At 48.3% G+C, this 13492-nt stretch overlaps 1 protein-coding gene across 4 annotated transcripts in view; it reads right to left on the bottom strand.

The window, feature by feature from the left end:
* Window positions 1-11940, bottom strand: part of LARP4B (La ribonucleoprotein 4B) — an 87861-nt gene extending 75921 nt beyond the window's left edge. Inside the window, exon 1 of one of the 4 annotated variants that reach the window (XM_027592471.2) lies at window positions 11824-11940. The gene's annotated coding sequence lies outside the window, so the exon portion shown is untranslated. Of the gene's footprint in view, window positions 1-10622; window positions 10640-10951; window positions 10969-11505; window positions 11710-11823 lie in introns of those variants that run through there. The other 3 variants (XM_027592470.2, XM_027592474.2, XM_027592472.2) reach the window with 3 other exon arrangements.
* Between the last annotated feature and the right edge of the window lie 1552 nt (window positions 11941-13492).

Genomic DNA, 13492 nt, shown 5'->3' with positions numbered 1-13492 from the left:
GGAGCGGACAGCGCCGCGCCCGGCGCTCCCACCTCACCTGAGGCACGCTCCCCTGCACTCCGTGTTCATGGCTTCAGCGAACACCACAAGCTGAGTATCAGTGCAACTAAGCAAATATCCGCTCTTTTTTGACCTACAGACTCCTCAAAATCAATTGTTTAAAAAAATCCATTCCCACCAGCCTTCTAAGACAAATAAACAAAACCTGACAATCCCTCCATCTCGAGGGCACATCACCCATCCAGCTGCCCTAAACCAGAAACCTACAAATACATTTTTAACCTCTTCCTCGCAAATAAGCCTGTATCTACCTCAGTCTCTATTCCTGATAAATTGCTCAGATAACCATCCTCTCTGAACCAAATTACTACCCCAACTCCTTACGTATCTCCAACCCCACCAACTCTTCGCAGATGACCTTTCTTAAACAGGACCCTGTCTTCCACCCTGCAGCTGACATCCCCATCTTCCCCACTGCCTGGGGTGCAAACCCTTGACACCCAGTGTCTCCAATGCTGGGGTGGGCAGGAATGTCTACCTTCTCGGCCACTGTATTCCTGACACAGCACCTAATGAAGTAAAATCTCAGCAAATACGTGTTTTTTAGCCACCGTCTTTCATGCAATGAACACATGGGAATAAATACTTGGTATTTAAAATGATGATTCCAAGTAAAAGCCTCTGTTGCTGCATACTACAAATAATATGTTAACATGGGAAAAGGTAGTATTTTTAGGTTGGGGCAAAGTTACTGTGGGTTCATTTTCATTTCATTCCAGATACTCTCTTAGGCGCTGTATGTATGTGTGCATATATGTGTACTTGGAATCTAACCATATAGAAGAGTTAAATACAAAGTGATGTTGACAACAAGAAATTACATTTAATTACCAAAATAACAACAAATCCTCGAAGTTCCCATGTGGCAAACACACTAAAACTATTACTTGTAATTGAAGGTAGAGGTTATTAAAGATCTTTTTGAAAATCTGCTAAAAGCTGAGTCCTTCCACTGGAAAAAGAGACGTGTACCAGAAATGCTACACACAGTCTCAGAAGTTCAAGGATCCCCCAATCCACCTTATGACCAACAAGCTGGGCATTTGAGGAGGAGGTCAAAAGGCAGGGGCTCGAGGTGCACCCAGCACCCGGACTCCACCACTAACCAGGCAGGGATGCTGGGCACACCCACCTTACCTGCTGTGAGCATGTTTAGGGCAGGTACAGCACAGAGCAGGATTAAACCAATGCAGTCATTACTAATTACTAGGCAGCCAGAGGCCCGACCCAGGGAGCCACCAAGCACCCCAGTGACTCACAAAGTAGCAGCCAGAGCCCAAGACCAGGGCTCAAATGCCAGGTATGACAACTGAACATGCTTTCACATTTCCCAACATGACCATGCTAATCAGATAATACTGAAATACAATGAATACCACCTAACATGAAGTGTTCCTTATAAAAGTGACACTACTCTTAAAAAAGAACTTAAGTCCCATAGTTATGGGTTCAAAAATATATACTACTTTAGATCATCTTTCAGTCTGATATACAAAGGATATGTTTCCTAGACATAATACCATCTCCATTTTAGAAATAAGTGGATCACAACTCCTCAGTTACGAGTACAGTTCAACAGAGGAACATAATAACACCATAAAAGTTCCAAGCAAACTATCAGAGTCAGCATCAGCTCCAGTAATTCTGCATGACTGTTCAGGAACGTAAATGAACTTCTCTCAGTCTTGGGATGTGGGGAGCCCCTGACCCCAATGACACTCACTATAAAAAGTACTATTAAAACTTTCTGGTTAAAACCAGCATTTCTGAAGCTTAGCTGGGCTGAGTGGCATTAGCCACAGATATATCAGGTTACTTGGACCTAATGCATAGGTAGGACACCTAAACTGTCCCAAGAGTTGGCTCCTGTTTGCAATGGACTTAGAAGAAACTATATAGACCCCATTTTCTGCTCTTCATCATGTCATGTAAAGCAAACTGTCTCCGGGCCTCAGTTTTCCAAACAGCAAAACAGGTGTGCTGAAAAACAAAAACAAGCAAGGATTTTGGGTCCTCTGAATTCCAAGCCAAATACACTGCTGAGGGTGAGAACTGTGGCAATCTGCATTCATTTCTCACATTTTGTAGGCAAGCGAAAGGCTGTTAAAATCTGAAGTCATTGCACACAGCAGGAAGCAAGCAAAAACAGTTGTTGAGGATAGTAAACTAAAAGCCAGGAGAGGTGGTACAGTGCTCACCTAAGTAACCCTCTCTCAGGTCTGAGCTCCTCTTCACAAAAAGGTATGAACACAGGGGCTGACACTTCCAGAGCCTGAACATGAAGCCCTGCAGAGTAGCGTAGATACCAAGGTTTAAAACCGTCTCTGCGGTTTAGGAAGGAAACCACCGAATTTATAGGAACTTCCTCAAACTATTTCTCAAAGACAGTATGTAAACTGCAGTCTTTAATATATGATGCAAATTGGAAGACCTATTAGTGCCTTCCAAAGTTGATTAAAGCCAGTAAGTTAAATTATCTAAAATGACAAATATCCTTACTTTTCTTAAAATAAATGTTATTTCAATGTTTTTTAAAACAGTTTAATAGCAGCTTTAAGATTCTGCTTTAAAAACGTAAAATGCCAACCTAAAATTCTGTAGCATACATAAAGTTAACGCTTTCACCAATTTCAGTTTTCCTTTTGAAATCCCAGTGTTAAGCATCTTACACTGAGTTCTGTAATTAAGAGTGCAATGCAGGACTGAGCTCAGAGAGGACACCAAAGGCACAAGGCCTCTGCCACCTAACTAGCTGCAGTTTGCATTCACTTTACACTTCCGTGGGCTTCAGTATGAGTCCTTAAAGCTCCAAAATCCTATTTCCTGACAGTTATTTCAGAAACAAGTTATCAAATCTCAGTTAATAAAATAAAGTAGACCAAAACTCGGTCTCAGACAATGACTGTCCTACTCCAAAGTGTTACTACACTCACAGAACACTGTAGGAACAGTGTAAAAGAAGGCAACGCTTTCCCTCTCAGTCTTGTAACTCCACGGTGAACAATGGTACTGAGGAAAACAAAATTCTCCCTACAACTGGATTAAGGCTGATTAAATGTACTATAATTATTAAACACTTGGTAAACACATTGTTTACAAGTTTTCGATAAACTTACCTAACCGCACCAACACACCAAAACGTAAACTGGAAGTTAATGATCCACTTTTATTTGCTCTGCTCATAAACTCACCTAGTAATACAATTTGTGGCCATAAACAACCCCCAGAAAACATCTGACCCATGACTTTTTACCTTGAGCTGTAATCTTGCGTTTTCATGAAAAACTTAAAAGAGTTAACAGATCAAAAACCTCCACAGTGACAAGCACACTCTCAATATTTTTTTTTAAAGATTTTATTTATTTATTTGAGAGAGAGAGAATGAGAGAGAGAGAGAGAGCACATGAGAGGGGGCAGGGTCAGAGGGAGAAGCAGACTCCCCGCTGAGCAGGGAGCCCGATGCGGGACTCGATCCCGGGACTCCAGGATCATGACCTGAGCCGAAGGCAGACGCCCAACCAACTGAGCCACCCAGGTGCAATATTCTTAACTTTGTTTTTTTGAAGATTTTATTTATTTATTTGACAGAGAGAGTTAGCAAGAGCAGAAACACAAACGGGGAGAGGGAGAAGCAGATGCGAGGCTCGATCCCAAGACCTGGGATCATGACCTGAGCCAAAGGCAGGCACTTAACGACGGAGCCACCCAGGTGCCCCTCAATATTCTGAACTTCAGAGGCAAAGTGCCAAGAATGTCCCTGCGCCTGACTGAAACTACTAAAACTTATGGTCATTTAGGACCTCAAGGCATTCTTGTGCAGGAAGACACTTCACTCTGGAGTTTCACCAGGTCACAAAGACTTAAATTCTGCACGCCTGGCTGCTTCTGCAGTTTTGTGTGGTGAATGTATTTTCTTTCCCCCCTTTTTAAGTTTCTTGACAGAGAGAGCACAAATAGGCACAGCGGCAGGCAGAGGGAGAAGGAGAAGCAGACTCCCCGCTGAGCAGGGAGCCCAACACGGGGCTCAATCCCAGGACCCCAGGCTCATGACCTGAGCGGAAGGCAGACGCTTAACCAACTGAGCCAACCAGGTGCCCGCAAATGTTATTTTCTTCCCTCAGTCCATTCACCCTTAGGGTTAACTCTCCTGCACAGAGGCCTGAAAGGTAATCATTTCAGCAGAAGAAATGGAAACACATCAAAATATACAAAGAAGTGTGAACAGCTGCATGCACAAACAGCAACTACTGTGAACTACTATAGTCATTTCACCTTTGGTCTTCACTGATGGTCCCCACCCCCGTATTTAAGGTGTGAAGAAGAAAATACTGCTGATTCATCAGTTACTCATTTGTACAATGGTCTGTACTCAAGTGACCCCTTGAAGGGAAATCGGAAACAGCATTAGACTGGATATACAGATATTAATCAAAAAGGAACATGGGACTTCCAGTAGTCCCAAGGAAAGTTTCATCCAAAAAAGGCTTTCACACTAAACTTCTGCACTAAATGACAACCAACATACTATCAATTATTTGAATGTTTTTACCTCCTAAAAACACAAGAGAAAATGGTTTTGCATTCTAAATGCCTAGATTTCTAAAAGGTAACTTTCCACAGGGACTTCAAGTCTGCTTTCAAAGGTTCCTGCTATTCTATGACTGCAGAGTTGGGAAAAGCCAGGCAGCAATTCTACATTCTACGGGGATATTTATATATATTATATACACACACACACACACACACACACACACACACACAGATATATATGGTAAGGCAGAAATTACACAGATGGTAAGATTTAAGAACGAAATAGAGGTAACGTAATCAACAAAGAGAGAAGTGTTCAGAAAGTAGTCTTTAAAGAACAGGTTTTAAAGGACATATTTTCAGAAAAAAAATATCTGAAAAGGGGATGTTTAATATGTTCAGAGAGCTACAAGGCAACTTGTAAATCTGTATCACATTAATCACTATGTTTTTATCTTTATATTTTAAGCTTTGACCATAAAACAAAGCTTTCTGGAATCCGAAAACAGAATGTTCTCATTTTTCAGCGATGTTTCTAAAAAAGGAATCTGTCAATTAGTCTACCTTAATAAAAACTGGAATAACAAATATTACAACTGATAAATACTAGCAAATTTAAGGCATATTTTTAAACTATTGTTTTAAACATTCTATATAATACAAATGAAAGAGTTTCTCAGCAAACTATTCCCTTAGGCCGGGGCTTGGCCTTTTCCCCCGTGATGAACACAAGCACAAACGCCAGGGCCCCCCATCTCGGGTCAAGTAACACCTGTCCGTGTGTGCCCTTTCCTTCCTCTCCACGCCACTCTCCAATAAAGCAGAAGAATCACTGAAAAAGACAATTCTGCTCATCTAATCCTCCTGCTGAAAACCCTCCAAGTGCTTTCAACTGTTCCTAGGATACACAGCAAAATTCTCATCTATACTGAGACGCTTTACACCCTGTATGATCCAGGGGCTACCTTGACTGGCCCTTCTTTACTGAGCCTCATTCAGATTATTCCTCCAAATCCCTCTGCTCAGAATCGTTGACACTCATCCTGTTTGCCTACCAGGCTGACTCTGCCCCACCACACTCTTCCTTAGGGAGCCTCCTGGCCCCTTAAGGCCTACAAGGCCAGCACAACGTATGGCTCTCATATGTGGTTATCTGGTCATCCACCTGCCTCTGTGGACCATGAGCTCCAAAAAGGAGGGCAATCCATCCCTTCTGTTCACCATTATAACCCCAGGATTTATTCATGAATTATTTAGTGAATACTCTGTACCACTGAAAGGTCTGGGCTCCTGTCAATGAACAAAATAGAAACCCTCAACCTCACAGAGTTAATTCAAGCCCCAGCAGACAGACTGTACATAAAATATGGAAATTACATGGTATGTTATAATGTAATAAGAGCTACAAAGAAAAATAAGGCAGGGAAGGGAGATGAGAGGGCCTGCCACAGGAGGTGCTGTAGTAATACAACCCTAAGAGCGAGACCACTCGAGGGAGTGTGGTGCTGAGAGCCGTCAACAAGTTTTGTGCATGGAAGCTTCAAGAATCCAAATGCCTGTCTGCTTTACTTTAAATAAAACAATGCACTTTTCCTAATCCCTTCTAGACCACAAGCCTTAGAGAAAAGTTCTGGTCTCATTTGTCCTTGTATTGCTAGTGTCTTACTGATCAAAAACACCTGCTCAAGGAAGGCATGAGCCCTTGTCTTTCCTTTCAGGGGCTTTCATCCCTACCAGACCCTGTAGCAAGGACTCTCATGGGGAATGAAAAATGGAAAAATCCACTGAAGTTTAAAAATACATTTTCACTATTGTAATTGATTTGTTTTAGGTTAATATAATGTTTTAATTTTAAAGCCAAAGAAACATTTGTTATTAAAAAGGAGCAAGTTTTTAAAGACTGCGACTGAGTACAATCTAGGTCACATGATCAAATGACGCCGTCCAAAACGCGGCACACACTAGATATTGCTATCAAATCACTAACATTTTGTAAGTATAGCCGTGCATTTTCTATTGCACTCATTTCAAGTGAGGATTTTTATGTTCGTTTATGAAGGCATGCAACTGTACAATCTGCAAATCATTTCCCTACAACCAAAATGAGAGGTGTCTTTAGACATGCCTTTTTCCATCCAGTTGAACAAAGTTTACTAAACACCTACAGATGGTCCCCAACTTAGGACGGTTCGACTTACAATTTTTCAACTTCACAATGGTGCAAAAGCGATACACATTCAGTGGAAACCGTACCTCAAATTTTGAATTTCGATCTTGCCCCAGCTAGCAAGCTCCCTCCCAGTCAGCCCCGCGATCATGGGAGTAACAACTGATACACTGACAACTGTCCTGCACCCATTCAGCCATTCTGTCACTTTCAGTACAGCATTCAGTGAATTGCAGGGGATACTCAACACTTCATAAACAAATAGGCTTTGTGTTAGATGATTTTGCCCTAACTGCAGGCTAATGTAAGTGTTCTGAGCATGTTTAACGTAAACACGGCTAAGCTGTGATGTTCAAGGTTAGGTGTACGAAACCCACTTTCAACTTAACAATATTTTCAACCTACAGCAGGTATACCAGGGCATAACCCCATCACAAGTTGAGGAAGATCTGTATAGGGCACCTGGAACTGGGCTGGGCAAAGAGGTTACAAACAAAAAAGATCTCACCCACAAGGAGCTTATGGTAATTCATTAGGTGTTGTGCCTGAGGAGCTACAGAAACAGAGAAGCACTGAGTTCGACCTTAGAAATTAAGGCAAGGATTCCTGAAGGACTCCTGAAATACCTTTATAAAGATGGATTAAAGAGCAAAGACATTCAATTTCAGGCCAAGAACTACGGGGAGCAAAGGCAACACCATTTGCAACTCCATGGTTCTGAGGGAGAGAGGCAGTGGTCAGTTAAGGCCAAGGGAAGGCGGCCCGGCCAGCAAGGAGGCAGCAGAAATGCCAAGGCCCCTGGAGCCAGGCCCCTGGGCGTTTCTCATTTAGACAGGGGACAGTGACGGAGGAGCATTTTTAAAAGGGCCTAACAATCAGGACATGCCTGGTAAAGCAACCTCGTGCAGCGTGACTAAAATGGTGTGTTGTAAATAAGAGACATTTTATTTTTATCATACAAATAAATACTATCCTAATATGTAAGTTTTCAAGCCCATACGTTTGCATATCAGATTTCATAGAACACTTTCAGTGAAGTCTCATCTCAATGATTATTACACTCTATCTTAAAATCAAGTAGGATGACTTCAAATTTTAGTTAAATATGAAATGTCCTTAGTGTTACACAATGCACTCCGTGACCTAGGTCTCACTATCAGCAAAGTAGGGAGGACACTGGAGAAAAAAACGAACCGTGACAGAAGACGCAAGAGTGGTGGCATCACTCACCTGCAGCCCTTATTAACTGAGCCATGAGAGCTTAGCAGAAAAATGGTGAAAAGACAGTTTATGAAAGTATTAAAGGGACAAAAGGAGTTTTACGGTGGGGGAAGATAAGAAGGGAAGGAAACATGAGCCGACTTGATACTCAGTCTTCACTGTCTGAGATTAGACATTTACATGCAGGGAAAATAAAGTGCTGGAATGTTAGGGAAAAAAACATTTCCACATTGGAGTTATCTTCCTTCTAATAAGAGAACCTTTGGCTTTCCACTTTACAATTCCATGTTCCTTTTTTTTTTTTTTAAGATTTTATTTGAGAGAGAGTGAGAGCACAAGCAGGGGGAAGGGCAGGGAGAGGGAGAAGCAGACTCCCCGCTGAGCAGGAAGCCAGACGTGGGGCTCCATCCCAGGACCCCAGGATCATGACCTGAGCCGAAGGCAGATGCTTAATGACTGAGCCACCCAGGTGCCCCTACAATTCCATATTCCTATAAAGAAATTAACTTTCGAATCCAGAGAACTCCAGGAGTAGAGTTGCTCCAGGGAGATCAACAAGTGCAACAATTAGCAGCAAAAGTCTGAGCTGAACTAAACTAAACTAAAATCAGATCTGGTGAGTTGAGCACTCTCAGAAGGCAGTGCCTCATTTACTGCGGACTCTAAAATTAGCTCTTACAGAAAAGAGAACTCTTTACAGGAATAAAGTTTTACAACACAGCATAAGCAACAATGCCCAGAAACAGTGTCTGTTTTTAACAATGAATTTTCCATAAAAACTTCAGTGTTTGTTTTCTTATGTCCATCAGAAAAAGGCTGAGTCAATGACTTTATAGGAGGAATTACAAGAATATACTGATTTTCTTGCCTTAACCTATCTGAAAAAATCCTTAAGTATGAGAGAACTCTGTGAGAGTACAACCATGGGTTATGAAAGCATATTTAAAACTTGTGCCTTTAACATGAGGACACTAACAAATGGAATTTTTTTTTAAGATTTTATTTATTTATCTGACAGAGAGAGACACAGCGAGAGAGGGAACACAAGCAGGGGAAGTGGGAGAGGGAGAAGCAGGCTTCCCACCGAGCAGGGAGCCCGATGCGGGGCTTGATCCCAGGACCCTGGGACCATGACCTGAGCCGAAAGCAGACGCTTAATGACTGAGCCACCCAGGCGCCCCAATAAATGGAATTTAAAGGAACATATATCTATACAGCTTTTAACAATCTCCAGGGACCATCATAAAGATAGCACATGTTACTAAAATTAGAAGACCTAAATAATAATCCTACTTATCACTATGGAAAGTATGAACTCCAGCATGACATGGAAATAACAGTGGAAGGAGTCAGTCAGCCACTTCCCACTTGGTAACACGGACCTCAGGTCTCCCACTACAAAAATGTGTAAATACTGTTGCAAATCTACTTTACAGTTGTGGGGCTCCTTGAAGGCACTGCTTATCGTATCACTGGTAACAACCTGGTGCTGCCAACTTGCACTTCACATTTTAGAATTATGTTTTATGACACGTGAAGACTGCTTCATAAAAACAAGTGACTAGAATGTTTTCACAGTTTAAATACGTATTTGTCAAAATTTGTGTCTCCTTGTGGAAATCATATTAAGTTCGATAAATTCTCCAACTCCCAACTTTTTTTTAAAAAACACAATCTCTAGGAACCCTAAATAAAATCAAATACCTCCCTCAATGTGCTGCCATTTAATTTCAGCTACTCTTCTACAAAACTCATTAAATGAATGCTAACACTCACATTATCATCCATTTTCTCTCTGGCTCCCACTCAAATATAGTATAATTCCTTTCTCAAAATACACATTTCATCCTCAGAACCTGCTTCCTCTGCCCAAATACATGCAATCAAACAAAAACAAAACCCCCCCCCAAATAAAAACTATCAAATTAAAACTGACAATCACAGAAAGAATACTGAAAACAGTAATGAGGTAAACACCATTTTCAAGTTTTAGTAAGAAATTCAGTAATAAAAATAGACAGTAAAAACAGCCAGCATCGACTTGGTTAGGACAGCCCTATGAGGTTGACATTACTAACCCCTCTTAGAGATGAAGAAAGGGAAGCACCAGGAGGGCAAGTCCTTTCTCATCAGTAAGAAGCCACACCATTCTTTCATGTAAATAAATCAACTCACATTAACGGGTCAAAATACAGAATGAAATTTACTTCTAACCAAAGGCAAGTTTCAAAGGGAAGTACACAAATCAACTTTATGGTTGAATAATAAACTTGCTATAATCTGATGCCTTTAGCAACACAAGCAAACCTGAGTGAAGAGATCACTCACAGCTCGAGGATAAAACTGACTCTCCATATCCTAAATACAGAGGAAAGCTGAAAAGCCGCAACCATTTCAACTTCTGTAAATCACCCCGACTGTAAATTAGAGGGAGCCACGCAGGTGGGGGAAGTATGGAAATTGCACATTGCACAGGCAGTGCACCGCGGAGAAGGCAACATCACTCCTCCCCTCCCCCCTGCAGCAAAAACAACTTAGCACCTACTTCAAGTGCATTTCAAATTCTTAACACACTCAAAGAGACCAGCTAAATATTACAAGAGGAAAAAAAACTTTCAAAAGGAAAAATAACTTGTATACTTACAATATTCGTCCTCAGGCTGGCATTACCTTTTAAAAAAACCTTCACACTTACCAACTAACTTCCCTGCAGGAAAACCCTTGTTTCCTCACTCATCCAAAACTTCAGACTTCCACTCAGGCTGAGGACAAACTACACTGCAGCCAGGAAGAGGGTCTCGAACGCTTAAGAACTACCTACAGATCACTTTCTTGTTGCATCTCATCCAAAATTAAAGGCCATCTCACATAAAAAACAAGGAGAAATCAAGCCGCAGGACAAAACTGCGCTGCAATCTAAGTTTACGTTCTGATTGGACACGACTGAGACGCAGGTGGTAGGAGACTGCTGACCTGTCCCTTTCCCCAGCGTGGATCCCGGTCCTACTTCGAACACAAGGCACCCCTAGATTTGAATTTTTTCTAATTCCTTCAGAACCCGCCTCTGCTCCAGCCTGCCGAGAGGAGAACGGGAGCTCCCCAGACACACCCGGAGCAACAGGATCCCCACTTCCTGGTCCCAATGACCCCGTGCCTTCCCCGCTCCGCCGGCCGGCGGGCCCGGGCCCGGGGCGGAGGGCAGGGCGAGGCCTCCGCAGTGCGGGCCGGACGGCGGCGCGGCCCGGCCCCAGACCCCGGCCCTGCCCTCCGCCCGGCCCCCCCCGCGCCGCCCGGCCCGCCCCGCACTCGGGCCCTGCCACTCACTCGGGCCCTACAGCCCGGCGCGGCCCCGCGACCGCGGCCCTTCCCGCCGCCCGGCCCGGTCCGGCCCGCACTCCGCCCGCCGCGTCCTCCGGGAAGATGGCGGCCCGTGACAGGCGGGCGCGGCGCGGGTCCGAGGCGGCGGCCCAGCACGGAGCAGGGAGCGGAGGGGACCGAGGGGCCCGCCCGCCGCCCGCGGCGCTCACCTGTCAGCAGCGCCGCCGCCGCCCGGCCGCCGGCCGCCGCAGCCCCGGTGCCCGGCGACCGCGCCACACGCGGACGGGCCGAGAGGGAGGGGCGGGGAGGGCGCGGCCGGCCCGGACGAGCGGCGGGGGCGGCGCGGCGCGGGCTGGCGGCGGGCGGCGGCGGCTCCTTCCCGTTTCGGGCCCGAAAATGTCTCAACCTCGCGACTCGGGCGCCCCAACGCTCCTTCCCGTTCGCATGAGAACACACAGCTCCCGCTTCCGGGGCTCGGCGGAAGTCCCGCCTGGCGCGCCCGCGCGCCCGCGCGCCCGCGTACTCACCGGCCCGGCCTGCCGACTGGCTCTCGGAGCCCGGCAGAGCCTCACGTCATGGCGGCGTGGCGCCCCGATTGGCTGTGCGCGAAACCCGGCCCGCCCCTCTGCTTCCCGGCCTTTCCGTGCGCGCGCCCCTCCCGGCGGCGCTTGTGATTGGCGCGGACGCGCACGCAACCCCGCCCCGTCCCGCGCACGCTTCCCGGCCCCGCCCCGCCGTCCCCACCGCCCCCGCTGCGACCTGAGCAGGCGGCCCGGCCCGGGCGTAGGGCAACCCCCTCCCGGCCTCCGGACTGCCGTCTGCTAGCCGCCGCCGCACCCCCACCTTCCCGGCCCCAGGGACCGTATCCTCCGTCTCCTTCACCCTGGGACCGGCCCCCCGCCCCCTTCACCTCGGGATAGCGACACACACACCCCTGCCCCCACCCCCGGGACCGCGACCCCAGCCGCCCTCACCCTGGGACCGCGACACACTCCTCAGACCCCTGCCCTCCCCCACCCCTGGGACCGCGACCCCAGCCCCCCCTCACTCTGGGACCGCGACACTCTCCCCAGACCCCTGCCCCCCACCCCCGGGACCGCGACCCCAGCCCCCCTCACTCTGGGACCGCGACACTCTCCCCAGACCCCTGCCCTCCACTCACGGGACCGCGACCCCAGCCCCCCTCACCGTGGGACCGCGACACACACCCCAGACCCCTGCCCCCCACCCCCGGGACCGCGACCCCAGCCCCCCTCACCCTGGGACCGAGACACACTCCCCAGACCCCTGCCCTCCCCCACCCCCGGGACCGCGACACCAGCCCCCTCACCCTGGGACCGCGACACACTCCCCAGACCCCTGCCCTCCACCCCCGGGACCGCGACCCCAGCCCCCCCAACCCTGGGACCGCGACACACTCACCAGACCCCTGCCCTCCACCCCCGGGACCGCGACCCCAGCCCCCCCAACCCTGGGACCGCGACACTCTCCCCAGGCCCCTGCCCCCCACCCCTGGGACCGCGACACACTCCCCAGACCCCTGCCTTCCCCGGGACCGCGACCCCAGCCCGCCTCACCCTGGGACCGCGACACACTCCCCAGGCCCCTGCCCTCCACTCCCGGGACCGCGACCCCAGCCCCCCCTCACCCTGGGACCGCGACACACTCACCAGACCCCTGCCCTCCACCCCCGGGACCGCGACCCCAGCCCCCCTCACCCTGGGACCGCGACACACTCCCCAGGCCCCTGCCCCCCACCCCCGGGACCGCGACCCCAGCTCCCCTCACCCTGGGACCGCGACACACTCCCCAGGCCCCTGCCCCCCACCCCCGGGACCGCGACCCCAGCCCCCCCTCACCCTGGGACCGCGACACACTCCCCAGACCCCTGCCCTCCCCCCTCCCCGGGACCGCGACCCCAGCCCTCCCCCCACCCCGTGGTTGGCGCGGGCGCGCACGCAGCCCCGCCCCGTCCCGCGCACGCCTTCCTCACCCCTGGACAGCGACACACACTCCAGACCCTTGCTCTCCGTCCCCGGGACCCCCTTCCACCAGGGGCAGAGACACCCTCGTCCCCGGCCGGCTCTGGGCCACGGCAGAGGTCGGGCCCAGGAGAGGCCCCCGGGCGCGCCCAGGGGAGGCGGCTTTGGGGTCAGCTCCCTTCTCCGCGGTCGCCGTGGTCTCAGGGGGCGCCGA

Source organism: Zalophus californianus, chromosome 9, assembly GCF_009762305.2.
Source record: "Zalophus californianus isolate mZalCal1 chromosome 9, mZalCal1.pri.v2, whole genome shotgun sequence".
Classification (NCBI taxonomy): Eukaryota; Metazoa; Chordata; class Mammalia; order Carnivora; family Otariidae; genus Zalophus; species Zalophus californianus.
This window is presented reverse-complemented; position numbering and strand designations above follow the sequence as displayed.